This window comes from Macaca fascicularis, chromosome 5 (assembly GCF_037993035.2).
Source record: "Macaca fascicularis isolate 582-1 chromosome 5, T2T-MFA8v1.1".
NCBI classification, from domain to species: domain Eukaryota; kingdom Metazoa; phylum Chordata; class Mammalia; order Primates; family Cercopithecidae; genus Macaca; species Macaca fascicularis.
The window spans coordinates 12597738-12610370 of NC_088379.1; the positions used below are offsets into that span (position 1 = coordinate 12597738).

Genomic DNA, 12633 nt, shown 5'->3' on the forward strand with positions numbered 1-12633 from the left:
ACACCACAGTAATACCCTCAAGGAAAAAAAGAATTAAAAAAGCAAAAAGCCCCGACAAAACAATAGCAAATCCAAAAATAAGAAGTGACAATACCTCAGATGAGAAGGAATCAGCAGAAGAATTCAAGCGGTACAAAAAGGCAGAGTGTTTTGACACCTCCAAAGGATAGTACTACCCCTCTAGCAATGGACCCTAACCAGACTGAAATGTCTCAAATAACAGATGAAAAATTCAAAATATGGATTGCAAGGAAACTCACTGAGATCCAGAGAAAGCTGAAATCTAATACAAAGAAACCAGAAAAACAATTTAGGATATGAAAGATGAGATAGCTATATTAAGAAAAAACCAAGTGGAACTTCTGGAATTGAAAAATTAAGTACAGGATTTTCAAAACACAATGGGAAGCTTTAACAATAGACTAGACCAAGCAGAAGAAGGAATTTCAGAGCTTGAATACTAGTCTTTCAAATTAACCCAGTCACACAAAAATAAACAAAAAAGAACTTTAAGAAACAAAGCCTTCAAGAACTATGGGATTATATAAAGTGGCCAAACCTATGACAAACTGGCATTCCTGAGAGAGAAAAAGAAAAAGTAAGAAACTTAGAAAACATACTTAAGGAAAACATTCAGGAAAATTTCCCTAATCTTGCAAAAGAGGTCAACACCCAGAGAAAGGAATTAAGAGAACTACTAAAAAGTAGGCAAAGGACATGAACAGACACTTCAAAAGACAGATGAGTAGCCAACAAACATATGAAAAAATGCCCAACATCACTAATCATCAGAGAAATACAAATCAAAACCATAATGAAATATAATCTCACACCAGTCAGCTATTATTGAAAAGTTAAAAAATAATAGATGCTGGAGAGGCTGCAGACAAAAGGAAACATTTATACACTGTTGGTGGGAATGGAAAGTAATTCAGCCACTATGAAAAGCAGTTTAGAGATTTTTCAAAGAGATAAAAATAGAACTACCATTAGACCCAGCAATCCCATTATGAAGGTATATAACTACTGGAAAATAAACCGTTTTACAAAAATATATATATATATATGCTCATATGCACATTGCAGGCCTGTTCACAATAACAAAAACATGGAATCAACCTAGATGCCCATCAATGGTGGACTGTATAAAGAAAATGTGTACATATACACCATGGACTCCTATGCAGCCATAAAAAAGAACTAAATCATGTCCTTAGCAGCAACTTGGATACAACTGGAAGACACTATCCTAAATTAACATAGAAACAGAAAACCAAATGCCACATGTTCTCACTTATAAGTGGGAGTCAAACATTGGGTACACATGGACATAAAGAAGGGAGAAAAAGACACTAGAGGCTACTAAAGAGGAGACAGATGGAGGTGGGGTAAAGGCTGAAAGACTACCTACTGGGTACCACAATCAGTACCAGGGTGATGGAATCAATCATATCCCAAACCTAAGCATCATGCAATATGCCCATTTAAGAAACCTGCAGATGTGCCCCCGCCAAATCTAAAATAAAAATTGGGACAACAAAAGGGCATTATATCATGATAAAGGGTTAAATTTGCAAGATTTAACTATGCTAAATATATATTTACCCAACACAGAAGCACACAGATTTATAAAACAAATACTACCATACCTAAGTGAAGTAATGGAAAACCATACAATGGTAGTGAAGAACTTCAACACCCCACTGACAGCATTAAACAGATCAAGGCAGAAACTAACAAAGGAATTAAATTGGACTCTTGGCGTAGTCTTATAGACAGTTCACCCAACCACCACAGAATATACATTGTTATCATCTATGCATGGAACATCCTCTAAGACTGCCATGTGCTTGGTCATAAAGTCTCAAAAAATTCAGAAAAATCTCAGAATACAATGGAATAAAATTAGAAAACAACACAGGCCGGGTACAGTGGCTCACTCCTGTAATTCCAGCACTTTGGGAGGACGAGCTGGGTGGATCATTTGAGGTCAGGAGTTTGAGACCAGCCTGGCATACATGGTGAAACCCTGTCTCTACTAAAAATACAAAAATTAGCTGGGCATGGTGGCGGGTGCCTGTAATCCCAGCTACTCAGGAGGCTGAGGCAGGAAAATCACTTGAACCCAGGAGGTGGAGGTTGCAGTGAGCCGAGATCACGCCACTGTACTCCAGCCTTGGCAAAGAGCAAGATTTCATTTCAAAAAAAAAAAAAAAAAGAAGAAGAAGAAAAAGAAAAGAAAGCAATACAAAGAGGAACTCTCAAAACCAAACAAATACATGGAAACTAAACAACTTGCTTCTAAATGACTTTTGGGTAAAAAACAAAATTAAGGCAAAAAAATTTCAAAAATTAGTTAAAATAAATGAAAACAGACAATATACCCAAACCTCTGGGATACAGCAAAAGTAGTGTAAAGAGTAAAGTTATGGTACTAAATGCCTACATCAAGAAGACAGATATCTCTCAAATTAACCAATTAATGTCACACCTAAAGGAACCAGAAAAACAAGAACAAACTAAACACAAAGGCAGCAGAAGAAAAGAAATAACTAAGATCAGAGCATAACTCAATGGAATTGAGACAGAGAAAAAAATACAAAGGATAAATGAAACTGAAAGTTAGTTCTTTGAAAAAATAAACAAGACTGATAGACTGCCAGCTAAATTAACCAAGAAGAAAAAAGATCCAAATAAGCACAATCAGAAATGACAAAGGGAACATTACAACTGACAGCACAGAAATACAAAAGATTCCCCAAAGACTACTATGAACACGTCCATGTGCACAAACTAGAAAGCCTAGAGGAACTGAATAAATTCCTGGAAACACACAACCTTCAATATTAAACCAGAAATAAATTAAAATCCTGAACAGACAAAAAACGAGTAACAAAATTGAATCAGCAATAAAAAATATATCAAACAAATACTGCAGTGGACCAGACGGATTTCACAGCCAAAACCTACTAGACATACAAAGAAGAGCTGGTACCAATCTTACTGAAGCTATTCCAAAAAGTCAAGGAGGGATACCCTCCCTAACTCATCCCATGAAATCAGTATCTTCTTGATAACAAAATGTAGCAAGAACAACATAAAAAGAAAATTACAGGCCAACATGAACATAGAAGCAAAATTCCTCTACAAAAACAGTAGCAAATCAAGCAGCACATCAAAAACATAATTCACTAAAATAAAAGGGCTTTATTCCTGCATTCAAGGATGGCTCAGCATACACAAATCAATAAATGTGATTCACCACATAAAAAGAATTAAAAATAAAAACCATATGATCATCTCAATAGATGCAGAAAATTCAATAAAATGCAACATCTCTTAATGATAAAAACCCTCAACAAACTAGACATCAAAGAAACATGCCTCAAAATAATAAGAACCATCTATGACAAACCCAAATCAACATCACACTCAACGGGCTAAACTGGAAGCAATCCCCATAAGAACTGGAACAAGAGAAGGAAAGTCACTCTCATTACTCCTATTCAACATAATACTGGAAGTCCTAGCCAGAGCAATCAGACAAGAGAAAAAAATAAAGGGCATCCAAATCAGTAAAGAGGAAGTCAAACTGTCACTGTTCACCAATGACATAATCCTATACCTAGAAAACCCTAAAGATGTCTCCAAAAGACTCCTGGACCCAATAAGTGACTTCAGTAAAATTTCAGGATACAAAATCAATGTACACAAATCAGTAGCATTTCTATACACCAATAATGTTCGAGCTTAGAATGAAATCAAGAACAAAATCAGATTTGCCATAGTAACAAAAAATAAAATAAAATACCTGGGCATACATGTGACAAAGTAGGTGAAAGATCTCTATGAGGAGAATTATAAAACACTGCTAAAATAAATCACAGACGACACAAATGGAAAACATCCTATGCTCAAAGATTGGAAGAATCAATATTGTTAAAATGACCACACGACCATACTGCCCAAAGCAGTCTACCAGTTCAAAGCAATTCCTATCAAATTACCAAGGCCATTTTTCATAGAATTAGATAAACAATTCTAAAATTCATATGGAACCAAAAAAACAGCCTGGATAGCCAAAATAATCATAAGCAAAAAGAACACCGAAAGCATCACATTACCCAACTTCAAACTATAGTATAAGGCTATGCTAACCAAAACAGCATGGTACTGGTATACAAATAGACACACCGACCAATGGAACAGAATACAGAACCCAGAATTAAAGCCACACACCTACAACCAACTAATCTTCGACAAATTGAGACAGATAAACAATGGGGAAATGATATCCTATTCAATAAATGGTGCTGGGAAAGCTAGCTAGCCATATACAGAAGAATGAAACTGAAACCTTCCTTACCTCTCGCCACATACAAAAATCAACTCAAGATGGATTAAAGACTGAAATGTAAGACCTCAAACTATAAAAATCCTAGAAGAAACTATAGGTAAAACCCTCCTGAACATTGGCATAGGCAAAAAATTTATAACTAAGACCTCAAAAAGCAAATGCAACAAAAACTGACAAATGGGACTTAATTAAACTAAAGAGCTTCTGCAAGGGTAAATAAACTATCAACAGAGTAAACAGGCAACCTACAGAATGAGAGGAAATATCTGCAAACTATGCATTGCCAAAGAACTAATATCCAGAATCTGTAATGAATTTAAATCAAGGAAAAAAAAATAACCACACCAAAAAGTGGACTAATGACACACAACACTTCTCAAAAGAGGACACGCAAGCAGCCAACAAACATGAAAAAATGCTCAACATCACTAATCTTTGGAGAAATACAAATTAAAACCACAATGAGATACCATCTCACACCAATCAGAATGGCTATTTTAAAATCAAAAAAATAACAGACATTGGAGAGGCTACAGAAAAAAGGAAATACTTATCCACTGTTGTGGGAATGGAAATTAGTTCAACCTCTACAGAAAACTGTACAGAGATTTCTCAAAGAACTAGAAATAAAACTACCATTCAACACAGCAATCCCACTACTGACTATCTACACAAAGGAAAATAATTCATCGATAAAAGATACCTGCATTCTTACGTTTATCACAATACTATTCACAATAGTGAAGTCATGGAATCAACCTAGGTGCCCATCAAAAGTGGACTGGATAAACAAAATGTGGTAAATAATCACCATAGAATACTACACAGCCATAAAAAAGAATAAAGTCATGTCATTTGCAGCAACACTGATGCACCTGGAGGCCATTACCCTAAGTCAAATGTATTGGAGAAAAATTTGAAGATTAAGAGAGGATCTTGGAGTTTTGTATGCATGATTCAAAGTTTTGTTGTCCATGTATTAATCCAGATTGGTAAAATATAAATCAAAACAATTTATATCACCCTATAAGACTATAAACCATATTGTTTTTAAAACTGTTTAAGATTATAGTTACAGAATCTTTCAAAATGGAGACATAATTCACATATCATAAAATTGAACATTTTAAAGTGTATAGTTTTTAGCATATTCACTAGGTTGTGCAACCATCACCACTATCTAATTCCAGAACATTTTCATCACACCAAAAGTAAACCCTATAGTTATTAGTAGTCATTACCTTTCCCTCCCCTTCTTGCTTTCTCCCCAGCCCCTAATCTACTTTTTCTGTCTTTATGGATTTACTTATTTTGAACACTTCTTATAAATGGAATCATGAAATACATGGGCGGCCTTTTCTATCTGGCTTCTTTTATTTATAATAATCTTTCCAAGATTCATACATGTTATAGCATGTATCAGTATGTCATTCCTTTTTTGGCTGAACAATATTACTTTTTGTTTCCAATTTACCCATTCTTCAGTTAACAGAAATGTGGACTGTTATAACTTTTAGGCTATTATGAATAATGCTGTTTTGAATATTTGTATACAAATTTCTGTGTGGGCATACATTTTCATTTCTCTTAGGAAGATACCTAGGAGTAGAACTGTTAGGTCATAAGGTAACTCTGACTTTTTGAGGAACTGCATAACTGCAATTTCTTCAGGAGCTGCCAAGTTGTTTCTCACAGCAGCTGCACCATTTTACATTTCCACTGGACAATATATGAGGGTTCCAAGTTATTCACAGCCTCACCAGCACTTGTTATTCTATTCTCTTTTTTATTATAGCCATCCTACTGGGTGTGACATGGTGTCTTATTGTGGTTTTCACTGACATTTTCCCAATGATTAATGATGAGCATCTTTTCATGTACTTCATGGCTATTTGTATATCTTCTTTGGCGAAACGTATGTTCAAATCTGCTGCCCATTTTTAAATTGAGCTATTTGTCTTTATATTGTTGAGGTTCAAGTATTTTCTATAGGATATTATACTCATCAGACATGATTTGTAAATATTTTCTCTACAGACTGTCTTTTTATCTTCTCGCTAATGTCCTTTGATGCACACAAATTTTTAATTTTGATGTAATATTATTTGTTTTTTTCTTTGGTTGCTTTGCTTTGGGTTTTATATTTAAGTATTCAAGACACTTGTTGCACTTGTTGCTTTAATCCAAGGTCATATTGGTTTTATTTTTGTTTTTGTTTTTGAGAAAAAGTCTCGCCCTGTCATCCAGGCTGGAGTGCAGAGGCACAATCTCGGCTCAACGCAACCTCCAACTCCCAGGCTCAAAAAACTCTCATGCCTCCACCTCATGGGTAGCTGGGAATATGCCACCATGCCCAGCTAATTGTTGTATCTTTAGTAGAGATGGGGTTTCACCATGTTGGCCAGGCTGGTCTCAAACTCCTGGCCCCTAGCAATCCACCTGCCTTGGCCTCCCAAAGTGCTGAGATTACAGGCATGAGCACTTGGCCCAAGGTTATGTTTACTTATACCTATGTTTTCTTCTAAGATTTTTATGGAGTTAGCTCTTACGTTTAGGCCTTTGATCCATTTTTTGTTGTTCTTATCTTCTTTAGATTCAGAGAATACATATGCAAGTTTGTTACATGAGCATATTGCATAATGCTAGGGTTTGGGCTTCTGTTGAACACATCACCCAAAGAGTGAGCCTAGTACTATAATGCCCTCAAACACAATTATATATGTAAGATTCCCAAAGCACTAGCTGTTATCTCCATCCATGTCTCTCTTTAGACATTATATCAGAATACAAAGTAGTATTATTTATATATTTCCATCTACCTTATTAGTAAATTATTCATAATTTATAATTCATAATTTATATATATTCATAAATTATAATTCATAATTCATAATTCAGAACACAACTAATCATAACATATTAAATGTGTCATGACTATCTTGCTGCACCTAAAATTTTTCTCCAGGACAGTCCACTTGGAAAAAAAGCTATCTACATCAAAATCTTTGTTTATATAGAGAGTAAAAGATTGCAACAATATGAATTTATTGTGTCCAATGGATTCTTAATTTATACCTCATATTCCAAAAATAACTTAAAGATGATATTTCATATGCTTCATATTTATTAGGCTTGATACAAGTCATTAGAAAGCAATAGTTCAAAAAGAAGAGAAATAACCAAGCTTTTGAAATCAACTCACTTTCACTCTTCTTTTGGCATCCATTAGAAGTATCAGGATAGAAAAAAAAGTGGGGAGGCACCATTTACTTTCACATTTACGTTTTCTTCTTTAATTTGCATAGCATCTGTATTTGATTTTACTGTTATCAAAAAAGTTATTTAAATAATTTAAGTAATTAATCACAATAATCAATATTTTATATATGTAAAAACTGTCTAAAAATTTAAATCCCTTTTTAAACCAAAGGGCTCTGTTTTTGGTTTCCTTATTGGCAAATAAAATAGAATTACAAGATTAGAAATTATTACCTTTCTACATGCTTCTAGCTTCAACATTCTATGATTATGTGAGATTTACTTATAACATCAGATCACAATGGCTCTGATGTGGACTGAATTGTATCACCCCAGAATTAAATGTTGACAACCTAATACCTAGTACCTCAGAATGTGAATCCATTTGGAGACAGGGCCTTTAAAGAGGTAATTAAGGTAAAATGAGGCCATATGCATGGACACTAATTCACTATGACTAGTGTTATAAGAAGAGATAAGGACACAGACATGCACAGAAAAAAAAAAAAAAACATGAGAAGACAAAAGGAGAAGACAGCCACATACATGCCACTGAGAAAGGCCTTAGAATGAAACAAATCAATTAGGAATGTGGAATAAGGATTAAGGTTAGGAATGTGAAACTCAAACTGGAGCTTTGCAAAATTGGTAGGGTCTGAATACACAAATGGGAAGGAATGAAAAAAATCCTTAATGTTTTCCCTCCCTGTGAAACAAAAGTACTAAATTAGATATTGTCTTTCTTTTGTAGACTTAAAGTCTTGTTGTGGAAGTAAGATGGACACAATGCCATGTACTCACAAAGGAAAGTTAATATGCATTAACTGTGTTAAATAATTACATAAAGTTTGCTACTGCCTTGCTATGCTTCTTAATTTAAAGGCATTTCAAAGTAGGGAAAACTGAAAACATGCCTTTAATACATATATTCAATCATACACAAAGTTGAAAGCATCCTAAAGAATCACTCGATTTAGCCTAATTACCTAAAAATCCTTTAAAAAGTAATTAAATACAGATCACAATATTTCTTATATTTTCCACTGTAATCAACATAACTTTGTTACAGTCTACAGCAATTAATCTCTACCATTCCTTAAATGATAATGACAATATATTTTCAAAGTAGCCATTGGTGACAATTCTATAAATCAATGTGCTACAGTGATACCTAAATAAAAGCTTATTTCACTATAATGATGCTTCCAGGCTTCCCCCAAGTCAGGTGGTTACTTGCAGTTAATGATCTGTGACATACCACACAAGTAATCCTAAAAAGACTTATTATCCATTGCATGTGCAACAATATTTGCTTTATGGATGGCTAAATGAATGAAGACATTCAATGTAACTGTAAAAGTAAAATCAAAAGAAAACTTACAAGTAACATGTTTTCTTTAAGTAAAAGGGCTGTGACCATTTTCCATTAATACTTAACCTTTAGCTGGAGCAGTCCAACCACATAACACCCAAATCCATAAAGCCCAAGAGCTGTTCTGGGTTAATGCTAATTAACTGCCCCCAATCAAAAGAGCAGTAACTTTCCAAAAATGTGAGCTCATCGTCCTCTATTGTTGGCATCAAAGTCACATCATGAACTCAATGAACAGTAAAAGATAAATATGCTTTATACATAACTTGAGAGCACATTTTAAAATCAAATTTATACTACATATACCACACAAACTCACCAAAAAAGAACTGTTATACACAAAACAGGGTACTCTCAAATAGTCAATCCTACATGGCTGCCAGGCTTTGTAGGCATTCACATTTACCATTTATAATTTTATTTCATTTAGTAGACTCAGCTTTTGTCCACCATATGTCCACTATGGATTAACTATTCCCTCAGGTACAATTAAGGACTTTCCATTTGTTGTAAGAAGAGCTAAGTATGAAGGACACAGCCAGAAATAACATTTATACCTCAACCAAAAACAGAAGCACATTCAAACTCAAATGATGGTTTATGCAGCATCTTTTTTTTATTATACACATGTCTACATAGCAAAATAAACTTGAGATAAAAATTCATGGCAATAGCACAAGAGCTTTCACCATTCAGATTAGATATCAAATTATATCACCTCCATCAGCAGAATTTAACCAAATTTCCAAAAAAAAAAAAAAAAAACTTCTAAACTATAACTTAAATGAAGGCTTGGCTTCTAAATATTAATTATAACCAAAATTTTAATCATTGTTTATGTATTTCATAGATATTTCACAATATCAAGTTTTTGATTTTTAAATCTTTATATTAGAAAAAAATACATATTTAGCAGGACCTCCTCCCATTACCCATAAGTAGAAGACAGGATTTGAAGCAAGAATGGGAAAGACAATAACAACTAACACATATAGCACTATTATATAACAGATATGGTTCTAGAAGCTTTATATAGTTTAAATTTTAAAAATTCTTAAATTTTTTTTTTTTTTTTTTTGAGACAGAGTCTCCTTCTATCACCAGGCTAGAGTGCAGTCACACGATCTCAGCTCACTGCAACCTCCACCTCCTGGATTCAAGCAATTCTCCTGCCTCAGCCTCCTGAGTAACTAGGACTACAGGAGCACGGCACCATGCCCAGCTAATTTTTGTATTTTTAGTAGAGACAGGATTTCACCATGTTGGCTAGGATGGTCTCCATCTCTTAACCTCATGATCTGCCCGCCTCAGCTTTCCAAAGTGCTGGGATTACAGGTGTGAGCCACTGCACCTGGCCAAAATGCTTTTTACATAATCTTATGTGCTACTAAATCATAAACACTAAGTGAGGTGCTTATTTTCCCCTCAGCTTTGTTAAGGTATAATCGACATAAAAATTGTATATATTTACCTTGGACAATGTGATATTTGGCATGTGTATACTTGTAAACAATTAAATCAACCTAATTAACATACCTATAACCTCACTTATCATACTTATTTTTCGTGAGAACACTTAAGATCTACAAAGAACTACTCTCTTCTCAATGTTCATGTCTATGTTTTTATTAACTATAGTTACCATTCTGTACAACAGATCCCCAGAATTTATTCATCCTAAGTGATACTTTGTATGTACCCTTTGATCAACATCTACCCACAGTCTTCAGCTGGCATAGCCCCTGACAACCACCATTCTATTCTTTGCTTCTAAGAGTTCAACTTTTTTAGATTCCACATAAAAGTCACATCGTGCAGTGTTTGTCTTTCTGTGCGTGGCTTATTTTACTTAGATAATGTTCTCCACGTTCATCTGAGTTGTCAAAAATGACACGATTTCCTTCTTTTTTAAGGCTGAATAGTATTTGTGTGCATGTGTGTACACATATATATATGCCACACTTTCTTTATTTTTCCAATGATGGACACACAGGTAGACTCCACATCTTGGCTATAGTGAATAACGCGGCAATGAGCTTGGGAGTAAAGATTCTCTTCAACATACTGATTTCATTTCCTTCAAATATATAACTAGAACTAGAATTGCTGGACCATATTTTTTGAGGAACCTCCACACTATTTCCCATAATGGTTGTGCTAACTTACATTTCCAACAGTATACAAGGGTTCCTTTTCCTTCACATTCTTGCCAATACTTACCTTTTGTCTTTTTGATAACAGCCATCTAAGAAGTGTGTGGTGATATTTAATTGTGGTTTTAACAAGACATAGGTGTAACTCAAAGCTTAATCTTTAGACCTCATCTCTTTTTAAACTCACTCCTTTGGTAAAGGTCATCCAGTCGCACTGGCTCTAAATATCATCAACCTGCTGTTGATTTCCCAACTTTTATCTCTAGACCACAACTTATGTGTCTTAGGGTTGATCTTCTTGTGGAGTATCTTAGTGGTGTTCTCTGTATTTCCTGAATTCGAATGTCGGCCTGTCTTGCCAGGTGGGGAAGGTCTCCTGGATAATATCCTGAAGTGTGTTTTCCAATTTGGTTCCATTCTCCCCATCTCTTTCAGGTAATCCTATCAATCGTTGGTTCAGTCTTTATACATAGTACCATATTTCTTGCAGGTTTTGTGCATTCCTTTTCATTCTTTTTTCTGTAATCTTGTCTGCATGCCTTATTTCTGCAAGATGGTCTTCAAACTCTGATATCCTTTCTTCTGCCTGATCGATTCAGCTATTGATACTTGTGTATGCTTCAGGAAGTTCTCATGCTGTGTTTTTCAGCTCTATCAGGTCATTTATATTCCTATCTAAACTGGTTATTCTAGTCAGCAGCTCCCATAACCTTTTATCAATGTTCTTAGCTTCTTTGCATTGGATTATAGCTCAGCGAAGTTCATTATTACCCATTTTCTGAACCCTACTTCTGTCAGTTCATCCATCTCAGCTTTAGTTCCATTCTGTGCCCTGGAGAAGTACTGCGATCATTTGGAGGAAAAGAGGCATTCTGGCTTCTGGAATTTCAGCATTTCTGCATTGGTTTTTCCTCATCTTCCTGGATTTATCTACCTTTGCTCTTTGAGGCTGTTGACCCGTGGATGAGGTTTTTGTGGGGGCTTTTTGTTGATATTGTTGTTATTGTTGCTTTCCACTTGTTTTTCTTCTAACAGGCCCCTCTTCTGCAGGTCTTCTGCAGTTTGCTGAGGGTCTACTCAAGGCCCTGTTCACCTGGGTATCACCAGTGGAGGCTGCAGAACAGCAGGTTGCTACCTATTCCTTCTTCTAGAAGCTTCATCCCAAAGGGACACTGACCTGATTCCAGCTGGAGCGCTCCTGTATGAGGTGTTTGTCAACCCCTCAAACACCTGGGAGGTCTCTCCCAGTCAGGAGGCACAGGGTCAGGGACCTGCCTGAGGGAGCAGTCTGTTCCTTAGCAGAGCTGGTGCGCTGTGCTGGGAGAATCTCCCTTGTCAGGATCAGCCACTCTCTTCAGGGCCAGCAGGCAGGAAAGATTAAGTCCCCTGAACCTGAGTCTGCAGCCTCCCCTCCCCCCAGGTGCTCTATCCAAGGGAGATGAGAGTTCTATCTGAAAGCCCCTGAATGGAGCTGCTGGATTTCCTGCAGTGAT

General features: G+C 35.5%; 1 protein-coding gene across 2 annotated transcripts in view; it reads right to left on the reverse strand.

Annotated features, from left to right (window-relative positions):
* The window catches only part of RAB28 (RAB28, member RAS oncogene family), a 119748-nt gene that overhangs the window by 64645 nt on the left and 42470 nt on the right, over nt 1-12633 (reverse strand). The gene's annotated exons all lie outside the window — the stretch shown is intronic.